Below are 12,896 nucleotides of genomic sequence, written 5' to 3'. Positions count from 1 at the left end.
TAACTAGTTTAGAATTCCCTTTTCTATAGTTTCTATAGTTCTCTATTGATAATCCAAGTATGCTTACTATTCTGTATCAAAAGTATAGGTTCCTTTCATGCATTTTACTTTCCTCCAGCATAGGTGTTAAGACTCTTTATGGAACGTGGTGCACATACCATGTTGACTCATTTCAAGTCTTACATCCCTAGGTTGACAATTCAAATGTATTTTCATAGTAGAATAGATAGTTCTCAAGATGGATAGAGTACCTCTTGTTAGAGGAATAGTAGTGTGATTATCTTGATCTATTATGTAAACTTGCATTTTTTGCACCATTACTAGAGATGGTGTCAAAGTAGCAACCTTCATGAGTTCTCTGCTTCTAGATTAGTATGTTAGTTAGAAACCATAGTATTGAGTGCTTGATCCACAAGTAACCAATTCAATTGCATGCATTAAAGAGGAGGACCACGAGATCAATATGGAAGATTTATTCCATAGGAGCCTGTTAATTTGAATGAAGACATTGAAGAAGAAGTTGAGTTTCCTTTTTGAGATGCAAGCCCTATTTTTCCTAAAAAATCATCCTCAAGGGTAGAACCTTTGGATACAAGTGGCCTTTAACCTTTTGCTAAAATTTTGGCCACTTTTCTTGATAATACTACTCCAAATTTACCAGTTAACAATCCAGTGCACAATATCCCTTTTCAACAGCAACCTCATTATCAAATACCTCTAGTAATGGCACAACCTACTTTTCCATTTCCTCTCCCAAGCCTTGTAACCAATGCTAATCTCAAAAATATACCTCCAAATGCTCTTCCAAAGTTTTACAGCCTCACAACTGAAGATCCTAATACTTTCTTGTTTGAGTTTGACATACTCTATCATAGCTTTGACTACAACACTGATGCTCATAAGTCCAAATTATTTCCAACAACACTAAAAGAGTCAACTTTATGATGGTTCATAGGTTTAGGAGCCAATGCAACGAGTACTTGGGATGAAATTCAAAATTATTTTTGGGAAAGTACAAATAGTATTGCAGAGCAAATGATTCAAGAGGAGATGATATTTTTAGAATATCACAAAAGGAGGAAGAAACATTGGAAGAGCATGTTTCATGTTTCTTGTATACACTGCAGAAGAACCCTCAACATGTGTTGTCTAAGGATTCACAAAAGCTAGTCTTCTTGAGAGGTGTGAATTATAGTTGTCTAGAAGCATTAGACTTGATGGCTAGAGGAGATGTATATCAATCTTCTTGGGATGACCTCAAGAAAATTTGTCTTAATTACTCAAGATGAACCATGGAGAAAGGAAAAGGACACCAGACTACAACTATTAAAGGAATCGGTCAGGGTATTTCAAAGCTCAAGATATCTAATATGCTCTCATATTTCAAGGACATTATAAATGATGTTTCCACACATCTCAACACAATGAATGAAAAGAAGAAACATGCAAAAGCTAAAGAAAAACTAGCTGAGTACTACCCCCATTGCCAGAAGCAAAAGAAAGATTACCACTATAAACTGGTCACTAGCATGGAAAACCAACATCTTCTAACTGATTGTATCAAAATAGATGGAGATGATGAGCAAGTATTCTTTATTGCTCAATGTCAACCATGGACCCAATGTCAAGGTAAGCCTTAGGACCCTTTGCAAAATTCAAATCTATATGGTAATCAATGGAAAAATTGTAATACCCAAGGTCATCCATAATATAGTCAACCTAATTAGAATAATCCTTGGAAAAATAATCCACAACAGCCCTAGTGGCCTTAGAATTCCCAACCTTCCTAGCCAAACCAATAGAATAATCAATGTAAGAACCAACAAAATCAACAACAACCACCCTAGGGGAATTGGCAATCTACAAATCAATGGAGAGGACCTCGACAGTGGACTAACCAAAATACTGGTACTCCATAATTACCACCCCCAATCCAACAACCTACACTAATGCCACCACCTATGAGTCCCGAACCTCAAAAGAAAACCCATTTACTTGCACAACCTTAATCAAATCCAAATAATCAATAGTCACAACAACCCATGTACTCTACTGATGCTCAACAATATCTTGCTTATGCTTTGAATGTTGCAAATATACATTTGAGATCTAGTACAACCATACCAATGCCTAAACTGCCTCTTATAACCAAAATACTAGATACTCTTGCAACATCAAAACCACCAGTTTCTAAAGAGGTTGACCCAACTAATGTTACTATTTCAGCTCAAGCCCAACCAATGGTTGAACCTCCTTTACCAAAGAAACTCATACAAAGTAAACTTGTCCAAATAGAAGAACAATCTTTTGATATTGTTGATCAGCTAAAGAACATGCATGTCCAAATACGCCTATTTCAAGCTATTAAAGATGTTCCCATCTATGGAAAAGCCATTAGAGGAGCCTTCCTAAAGAAGATTGGGAGGAAGAAAAAGGACCCAACTACAATCTATGTTGTAGGACAATTGGCTAACATTATGTTAGGAAATTTGATCACTCCTAAATATTCTAATCTAGGTAGTCTAGTTGTGAATGTGATTATAAATAGTCAGTCTATTAAAAATGCTTTAATTGATCTTGGTGCCACTATAAACATCATGACCAAGGATACCACGAAGAATTTGAAAACAGAAGGATTAAGGGCTAGTCCAACAATTCTGCAACTTATAGATAGTTCTACTTTCACTCCTGATGGGATGATAGAAAACATAGTTGTAACCTTAGACTCTCTAGAGTACCTTGTAGATTTCATGAATCTATCTCCCAAAGTCAATTTATCTAGTTACCTTATCATTCTAGGATGACCATGGTTAGCTACAACTGATGCAAATATAAGTTGTAGGTTAGGGAATATGACCATATCTAATGGTTAAGAAACAAAGAAATTTGATTTATATCCTCTAACCCAACCACAACTAGATTTAAGCACATCTGTCTGGCCAGATTTAGAGGATGCAGAAGAAGAGTTAAACTCTATAGTACAACTTATGATGTTACATAGACAATCTTTCCTAAAGCTGCAAGAAGAGGATTCAGTAATTTAGAGTATCCTTACTAATACTTGTGTGGTAGAAAAAGATGTATTTGATAGTTCTGTGGTAAAGTTAACCACATATGAGGAATGTAATGAAAATTGTATTCTGCTCAAAGAACTACAAATTATTCATCAACTCTTACCATGTGAATTAGATACAAGTCCAATCTCTGAAGATACTATAATTGAGTCTACCACTATTGTTGGGTTGTCAAAAGGTCATAATCTTCATGTCAGTCCTAAATTATCTTCCACACAGATGAATTAGTTAACAGAGTTGCTTCAAAAACATGAAAAGGCTTTTGCATGGGACTATGGAGATATGAAAGGATTGAGTCCTACATTATGTACCCATCAAATATACATTAATGAAGGTTTTCTAACACTCTGTCAACCCCAGAGGAGGATTAATCTAGCCCTTAGAGAAATAATTAAAATTAAATTACAAAAAATGCTTGATGCTGATTTTATTTATCCTATATCTGATAGTAGATGGGTGTCACCCCTAGTCATAGTGCCTAAAAAGGGAGGAAAACAAAAAAATTGTGTAGATTGCAGAGAATTGAACAAAGCAACCAAAAAGGATCATTTTCCTTTACCATTGATAGATCAAGTTCTGGACACTCTAGCTAGAAAGAAGCATTTCTCTTTTCTAGATGGGTGCAGTGGTAATAATTAAATAAGTATTGCCCCTGAAGATCAAGATAAAACCATATTTACATGCCCATGGGGTACTTTTGCATATTCTATTTTTTCATTTGGCTTATCTAATGCTCCTACAACATTCCAGCAAGCTGTCATCAAAATTTTTGCTAATATATCACATGATTGTGTGGAAATATATACAGATGATTTCACAACATTTGGAGTCACCTTTGAAGAAGCCATGATGAATCTTGAAAAGGTTCTTATCTAATGTAAAGAGCATAATATGGCATTTAATAATGAAAAATGTTTCATGCTCATGCAAGAAGGAGTGGTACTTAGTCATTTCATATTAGCTACAGGAATACAAGTGGACCTAGCTAAGATAGAGGTAATTCTAACACTGCCCATACCTACAAAAACAAAAGATGTAAGATCTTTTTTAGGTCATGCTAGATATTATAGACATTTCATAAAAGATTTCAACAAAATAGTTATCCCCTTGTACACATTATTGACTAAGGAAGCTGAATTTATTTGGACCCCCAAATGCAATGAAGCCTTCCTAGAGCTTAAGAAATTTCTCACCAGTTTTACAAGGACTAGATTGGTCAATTCCATTTCATATTCATACTGATGCATTAGACTATGCCGTAGGAGCTGTATTAGGACAAAAACCTGTTAATCTTGAGAATGCCATCTACTATATTAGTAAAATCCTTCATGGACTCGAGCTAAATTACACAGTAACTAAAAAATAACTTTTAGCCATACTCTATGCATTGAATAAATTCAGACACTATGTGGTTGGATATCCTATTTTTGTTCATACTAATCACTCAGCTATAAAGTATTTAATGAACAAACTAGCTGACATAGGTAGATTGGAAAGATGGCTCTTGTTGTTACAAGAATTTGATATTACCATTATTGATAAGCTAGGCAAATCCAACATAGTTGCAGATTATTTGTCTAGATTGAACATTGCTGATGAAGATCCAACTCTAATTGAAGACACTTTTCTAGATGAGCACTTGTTCCATATAACAACTCATACACCATGGTATGTAGATATTGCAAATTATCTTGCTACAAATAGACTACCCCAACACTTCTCTTATAAATGAAAGAGACAGTTAGTAGAGAAAAGTTTTCAATACTCTTGGATAGATAGCAATATCTTTTATGTAGGGCTAGATCAAGTCATAAGGAGGTGTGTTATTGAAGATGAGATATATGATATACTACATGCTTGTCATGATGAACCATGTGGAGGCCATTTTGTAGGAAAAAGAAAAACATTGAAGATACTTACAATAGGGTACTATTGGCCAACCCTACATAAGGATGCAATGACATATATAGCTAATTGTGATAAATGACAAAGGATAGGCTGACCAACCAAAACTAATGAGATGCCACCCACTCCACAAGTTGTCATCACCCCTTTTAACAAATGGGGCATGGACTTCATAGGTCCAATTGACCCACCATCAAGTGGCAAGTCCTACATCTTAGTATGTACAGACTATGTAACTAAATGGGTGGAAGCTAGAGCAATGAAAAATTCCAAAGATGAGAAAGTAGCTAATTTTATGTATAAAGAAATATTTACCCATAATGGAGTGCCAAGAGAAATTGTTACAGATCAAGGACCTCAGTTTACATCAAATTTGATCACTGAATTTATGAAGGAGTACAACATAAGGCACCATAAATCCAGTCCTTATCACCCTCAAGCAAGTGGACAAGAAGAGGTTACCAATAGAGAACTTGGAGCCATTTTGACCAAAAGAGTATAGATACATAAGAAGGATTGGACAAGTAGATTAACTAAAGTTGTGTGGGCATACTGGACAACATGGAAGAAAACCACTAGATTTACTCCATTTGAGCTTGTCTATGGTAAAGCAGCAATGTTACCCATTGAATTTGAGCACAAGAAATTGTGCACTGCTTTAGAATTGAACATCAATCTTCCTACAACACAACAAGAGAAACTCCTCCATTTAAATTCATTGGATGAACTATGAAAGAGAGCTCTAGAAAGAACATAAATTATTCAACACCAGAAGAAGAAATGGCATGATGCACATATTAGGAATAAAAGATTTCAAAAAGGAGATTGGGCCCTCCTTTATGATTCTCATTTCATAAAGAATCTAGGGAACTTGTAGACTCAATGGTTAGGGCCTTATGAAATTCAACATGTATTTGATAATGGAGTAGTACAACTCACAACTATTGATCCTATTCAATTTAAGTTACTTGTGAATGGCCATAGGCTGCATCTCTATCAGAAGCCACAGATTAAAGAATATTTCCTCTAGCAATTCCAACCAACTAGTGCACCACCTCTTCTAAACACAGTTCCTGCAGCCATGCAATGATAGAATTCCAAGAACCTTCATGATAAAACCTCATTTAAATATAAGGCCCCATTCTTCCATTCACTTTTCAATTTCTTCATAATTAAGCCATCTCATTTCTTTATCTACCATCCACCCGTGTTCCACCTTCCATGTCACCCACACTCTATTTCTTTTGCTTTCAATAAAAAAGACCATCAACACTTTCTATGATCATCAGCCTTTGCCACCTCATCAACTTGCATGCAAATGTACAATCACAAATTTATAGGTACAACAATTTATTTTTCTCTTTATTCATTTTAAAAATGTAGGTTTCAATATTTATATCTAATACTGCATTATATATATCGTATAAGACTTAAGCCAATTTCTCCTTCCCATGCCAAAATTTTTAAAGTGAGGACACTTGTCAAAAATTTTGTGGGGGGCCGAAAAAGTGTAGTAATTTCTACATGTCGCCTCCATGATTATCCTAGTCATGTCTACATCAAAGAATTTACTTTGGCAGCATTCTGATAGTTTTTATTTCATTAATTTTTAAAATCTTTCTACATCCATTGTACCTTTTATTGCAATGTTTGGGAAAATAACTCTTGTACTTGGCATGATTGAAAGGACTAAGAGAGATTATGGGAACATTTGTAGTTAAAGCATCAATTTATTCCATCATTAATGCATCATTATTCTACATGCTAGAAACAAAGGGGTCTCGATTATGAGAAGTGGTAACAACATACGACATTTTTAAAATAATTTTTGAAGCTTAGAGAAAAAGAAAATTTTGTTGTAGTAGCAGGAGTGGAAGCCAAACATTTTGAATATGGGAGGATAGTTAAAGAGGTATGAGCTAGTTGTGCATAATATGTTACTCATAGATATTGAAGCAGTGCGACGATTCTATGCTTGTGGATGGCTTGGTTATTCCTTACAATCAACAAAATTTAGTGAGGAAGTGGCAATGGAATTCATGACAACATTTGATGAATGAGAATCATTAGTTTGGGGATTAAGAGTGGTTGATATTGAGGAAAGAATAGTAGAGGTCACTAGGTTACCAACAATTGGGGAACATTATCCAAATGAGCATGATGCTAGATCTACAAAGGCATAATTTACTCAACAAGGTAACCCTCAACTAGACATCACAAAACAAGGATGTACGAGACTTTCTCTTCCACCTCCATAGCTAGAGCTAGCAACCCACATTATTAGATATTTAACCTATGAAGGTAGATTCTTGAACTTACATGCTCATCATTTTAAATTACTTAGTTGCATAAGGCATAACATGCAAGTTAATCTTCCCAATTTTCTTTACAATATGTTATGTCTCAGTGCTGAGGAAACCCAAAAAGGATAGCCAAATTCTATTTCCCATTATGCCCTCATTAAGCTTATAGTTAAATGATCTCTTAGGGGTTCTTCCCCTATTTCATGGGTAGAATTTTTTGAAACCAAAACCTTACAGCCACAAGTTAACCCTATTCCTCCAAACTTAGAAAATGAGGAAGATGCCATAGAACCAATTCAAAATCTAGCTAAGAAGGAAAAAGAACCCTCTCCTGGTAAGTTTTCTAAGCCTAATTTAGAGGAAGATATGCCAAGCTCTTCTAGGGCTAAAGGCAAGAGTAAGCTTAGCCCTAACCTTGAAAAGGAAGTGTGAAATCCCTCTGTTAAAGTAACAAAAAGAAAGAGGTTTTCTCCTACAGTAACTAATCCTATAGCATCTACTCTAGTAATGCCTAAACCTAAACAGACCTGTAAAGTGGTCAAAGCTAAAGAAGGTCTTGTACATAGAAACCCTTTCATGTGACATCGAGTATATCTAGCTTCTATTGAAAAACCAAATATCCCAGTTTCAAAATCTCAAACAGAGTTAGTAGTTGAAAATATTCTGTATCATTCTCCTGTTCAAGTAGAGCCCCAAAAAATAGAAAGACACAAAGCTGAGTCTATCAAGGAGACACTACAAGAGAATCTAGAAATGTGTAATCTAATTCCTACTACTATTCCAAAAGAAGGACCCAATAATGAGCAACCTGTCATGCCATTAGTTTTTGAATATTGCAATGTCTCCCTTATACCTTATAAATCTTCTTGGTACACCCACTATTCCCAACAAGTTGCTAGAAAACAAAAGATGAAATCTACAACTCAAGAATGCTCATTATCAACAATTCAATCAATATTGTTTGGTCTATATAATCATTTTATTTTTTAGAAAGTCTTGTGGAAGCAAGAGAGAGACCAGATGTAAAATGCAATATTTGACAGAGACAAAGAAATTGAATCATTAAAAGAACAACTAGAAAAGAAGAGGAAACAAATGAATAAGGCTTTGAAGCTAGTTGATCAGGTTATAGCTTGTAGACCACCCCCAAGGGTGTATGCCATGTGTTTGAAAGAACAGTTTCTATTGTTCCAGTTGATGATGACAATAAGAAATATTGATAGTGAGTTTTAAAATGCTTGAGAATTTTATAATGTGTATCAAATTTTTACCTCATGGAAAAAGAACTTTTTGTGTGAGCTCTATTTATATAATTTCATAATTCCACAAGAAATAGAGTGGAATCCCTTGCTCTACATGGGAGATGTTCATTTAAGAGCTCTAATGTCATGGATACACAATGAAACCAATTATGATAGACAATTGGATGCTTATAGAGACCTCAAAAAATCTAAGCCACTACCATTCCATGCTAAATCCCATAAGCCTTATGACCTCTTGAGGGATTGGTTCAAATTAACTTGTGGAAGGCTAAAGCCAAAAATCAGAGAGAAAGTGTTTGAAAAAAGGGAAAATTTTTACAAAGAGTATCAGACACTTCCTAATTTTACACAATAGAGAGAAAGTGTAGGGATTAGAAATAGGTGGAGTCAATTGCCAGAATCTTTCAAGAAGGCTGAACCACACAACCCTATTAATTTTGAGGTAGCAGTGAATAGAGTGCCTAAATACATGCAAGTGGGAAGGCAAATAAGGAAAGAGTTATGGATGCCACTAACCTTCCAACCTCCTACACTTCTCTTGCCCCGGTATGAAAGCAATGCTACCAGGTCAAATCCATTAGTTGAAGAACACTTGGGTGAGCATTGGAGATGATCAAAAGGATACTTCTACAACTTTAGAAGTGGGAAAAAGGGGAAGAAAATAGTGAGAGATTTCAGAACAATGGAAAAGAAGTACAATGCTTGAGGACAAGCATTGGCATAGTAGGGGGCAGATGATGAGACAAATTAATGTCTCAAATTTGATATAGTTTTTACATAGTCTGAAATTACTCTTTGAGCCATGAGAAAAACATTTCCAAATACTTGATTTAAATATTTATGTTGAATACAGCCAGAACCTATTAAACCTATGGATAGTGTATATGATGTACTTTTCTTAATATTATATCTAAAGTGTAGTATTTCATATAAATGTTTTAAGCTATCTTTTAATATTTGAATGAGAGTAGAAATGTTGTTGTATATGTTCAAATGTTTCTAACTTGTAGGAAAAGAGGAAGTGGCATGAAGAATGGAAAACACTACATTAAAGGAGTAATGAAGATCGATCATGACATAAGAAGCGTGGATTAGTTCTAGTTGATAAGACATGTCTGCGAAAGGAATTATTTCACAAAACTAACTTGATTACATTATCTACGGGCCATTATTCTATTACTCAATCAATGTTCTAAAGTCATGGTTGACATCTCGCCCTTTTTCTACTAATGATGTTTGCTTACAATTTTTATGTTATGTTTTTCTAATAAGTTCCAATCCTCTATATATATGGAAAGTTAGAGTTACTAAGGGGATTCAAATATTTTGAATTTGTTTTCTCTATTCCTTACAAATTGTTTAGTCATGTAACAAAAGAAAAATTCTAATGAAAAAGTGATTTTGGATTACCTGTTGTATTCTTAGTTAGTTGAAGCCAACTAAGGGGGCCCACTTGTGAGGTGGAATAGATTTATATAGAGTATATTTATTTCTTGTAATTTCCTATTTAAGATAGATTTACTATATTAGTCCTGTAGCATAGTTACTATGAAAGTTCCTCCAGAACTTGTGGAAAACTATCATAGTGAACATTTGAACTATTAACTAGTTTAGAATTGGACCCTTTTCTATAGTTTCTACAGTTCTCTATTGATAATCCAAGTATGCTTACTATTCTATATCAGTAGTATAGGTTCCTTTCATGCATTTTACTTTCCTATAGCATAGGTGTTAAGACTCTTTAAGGAACTTGGTGCATATATCATGCTAACCCATTTCAAGTCCTACATCCCTGGGTAAACAATTCAAATGTATTTTTATAGTAGAATAGATAGTTCTCAAGATGGAGAGAGTACCCCTTGTTAGAGGAATAGTAGTGTGATTATCTTGATCTATTATGGAAACCTACATAGACTATGGAGAAACATTTGCTCATGTTTCTAGACTTGAATGAGTCAAAACACTACTTGCATATGTTTCACATAAGGGATTCAAAGTATATCAAAGGGAATTAAAATCAACTTTCTTAAATGGAATTCTAGGGGAAGAAGTCTACATTGACCATCTTGAAGGTTTCATTGATCCAAATAAAAGAGACATAGTCTACAAACTGCATAAAGCTTTATATGGTCTCAAACAAGCTCCTAGAGCATGGTATGAAAGGCTACATGAATATCTGGTAAGGATTGGTTTTCAAAGAACAAATGGTAATAGTAGTCTATATATTAAAGAAGGACCAAAAAATAAGATATTTCTAGAGGAATTATTTGTAAAAATGACATTTTATTCATAGGTCATGATAGCTTGTGTAAATTATTCTCTGAAGAAATTAGGAAATAATTTGAAGTGTCAATATTTGGAGAGATAAAATTCTTTGTTGGTTTACAAGTTCATCAAATGAAGGATGGAATGTACATTACTTAGTCAAAATACATCAAGGAGATACTGAAGACTTTTTGAATGGAAGATTCAAAACTAATTGGAACACTTATGTCTACTAGACACAAACTATCCAAGAATGATGATTCAAAGGAGGTAAATCAGACTACCTACAGATTCATGATTAGGAAACTTCAGTATATGGTACACACAAGTCCTGATATTGCATTAGCAGTTGGTATAGTTGCAAGGGTTTCTACTAATCCTAGAGAAAATCATATCATGGTAGTTAAAAGAATTATGAGATATCTAAAAGGATCTCAAGACTATGGTCTATGGTACAAGAAAGGAGGGAGCTTTGAGTTGAAATCCTTTATTGATGTTGATTGGGATGGAAGCATTGATGATAGGAAAAGCACCAGTGGAGGAGAATTCTTTATCAAAAATAGGTTAGTATCATGGACAAGTAAGAAGTAGAATTGCATCTCTCAGTCTACAACAAAGGCATAATATGTTGCTACAGTAGTTAATTATTCCAATATAATCTTGTTCAAGCAACTATTGTTAGGAATGAAGGAAGAAATCAAGGAACCAGTAGTTATCTATTGTGATAACACAAGTGCAATCAATATATCCAAGAATCTAGTGATGCACACTAAGAAAAAACACATTGCAATCATGTATCATTTTCTGAGAGAATTAGTTCAAGATAAAGAGGTTAGATTGGAATATGTGAACACAAAGGAGTAGGTTATTGACATATTCACCAAGCCATTACCTAAGGATGCATTTTTTTATCTAAGAGGTAAGATAGGGTTCATTACCCTATCTAATGCTCATTAGAGTATAGATTAGTAATACGTCTATATAGCTTCATTGATAAAATATCAAGTTGATACAAGAGTTTTAGAGCACATTGCATATGAATTAGTAAATCAAGTACACTATAAATTCATTGTATAAAGTCTTTGGCATTGGATGTCAAAGAGAGAGAGATTGCTATCATGTCAAAGAATCAAAGATAAATTAGAGGAAGAGATTTGTCTAAGAGAAAGAGGAAGAATTTGATTAGATAGAGTTTGAAGATAAGATGATAGAGGAAGAATCTTAGACAGAGTTCTCATGGATGAAGAATCAAAATAAAACTAAGGATATTTTCTCCAAAGCTTTCTTTGCATAATGACATGTTGTGTCACCATCAATGCCAAAGAGGGAGATTTTTGAAATAAATTATTCAATTGTATATTATCATTGGTGTTACGCAAATGCCACTCTAACTGAGCACAACTACTATTAACTGAGCTCAGTCAAGTATTGGAGAAGACTCCAATATCATCTAAGAAGAATTCAAAAGGACCCAAGTTTAGCTGGTCATCGAAGAAAATCAATGTAAACTAAGTTAGGTTGGTCAATGAAGGTTTTTAGTGTAAATAAAGTCAATTTGGTTACCAGAGGAATTCAATATTAACTAAGTAATTCATTTTCAGTGTTAGCTAATGGAAAATAAAATATATTTTTAAATTAAATGGTTAATACAAATTGACTTAGTGGAAGTTAATTATTTGTTTGAAAGGGTATTCAACATGACTTGACATTGGATTTCATATATATGAAAGGTCAAGTTGTTGATTGAAATATGAAATAAGAAGAATGAGAAAGATGCAAATAAAGAAGGATATTTGATTAAAGATAGAACATCCAAGGAGTTGTAAAAGAATATTCTAATCAAGAAGAATCTAGAGGATAAACTAGAATAATGATTTGAATCTACAAACTTAGTTGCTTCATAAATTGGGTCAATCATTCTTACTTTCTAATAATTATAGTAGTGAAGAAATCTCTTAACAAAGTTAACTTTTGTAAATCTTCTAACAAGGTGGCATTTCTAGATAGAAGTTTCTAAAGACCTAGAGCTAATAGCGCCACTCCTAATAGCATGATTCAAATCCTCTAATAGGGTCACACTTAACTAT

The sequence above is a fragment of the Cupressus sempervirens genome, chromosome 4, assembly GCF_028749045.1.
Source record: "Cupressus sempervirens isolate cs-2001-9-10 chromosome 4, ASM2874904v1, whole genome shotgun sequence".
Taxonomy (NCBI): domain Eukaryota; kingdom Viridiplantae; phylum Streptophyta; class Pinopsida; order Cupressales; family Cupressaceae; genus Cupressus; species Cupressus sempervirens.
This window is presented reverse-complemented; position numbering follows the sequence as displayed.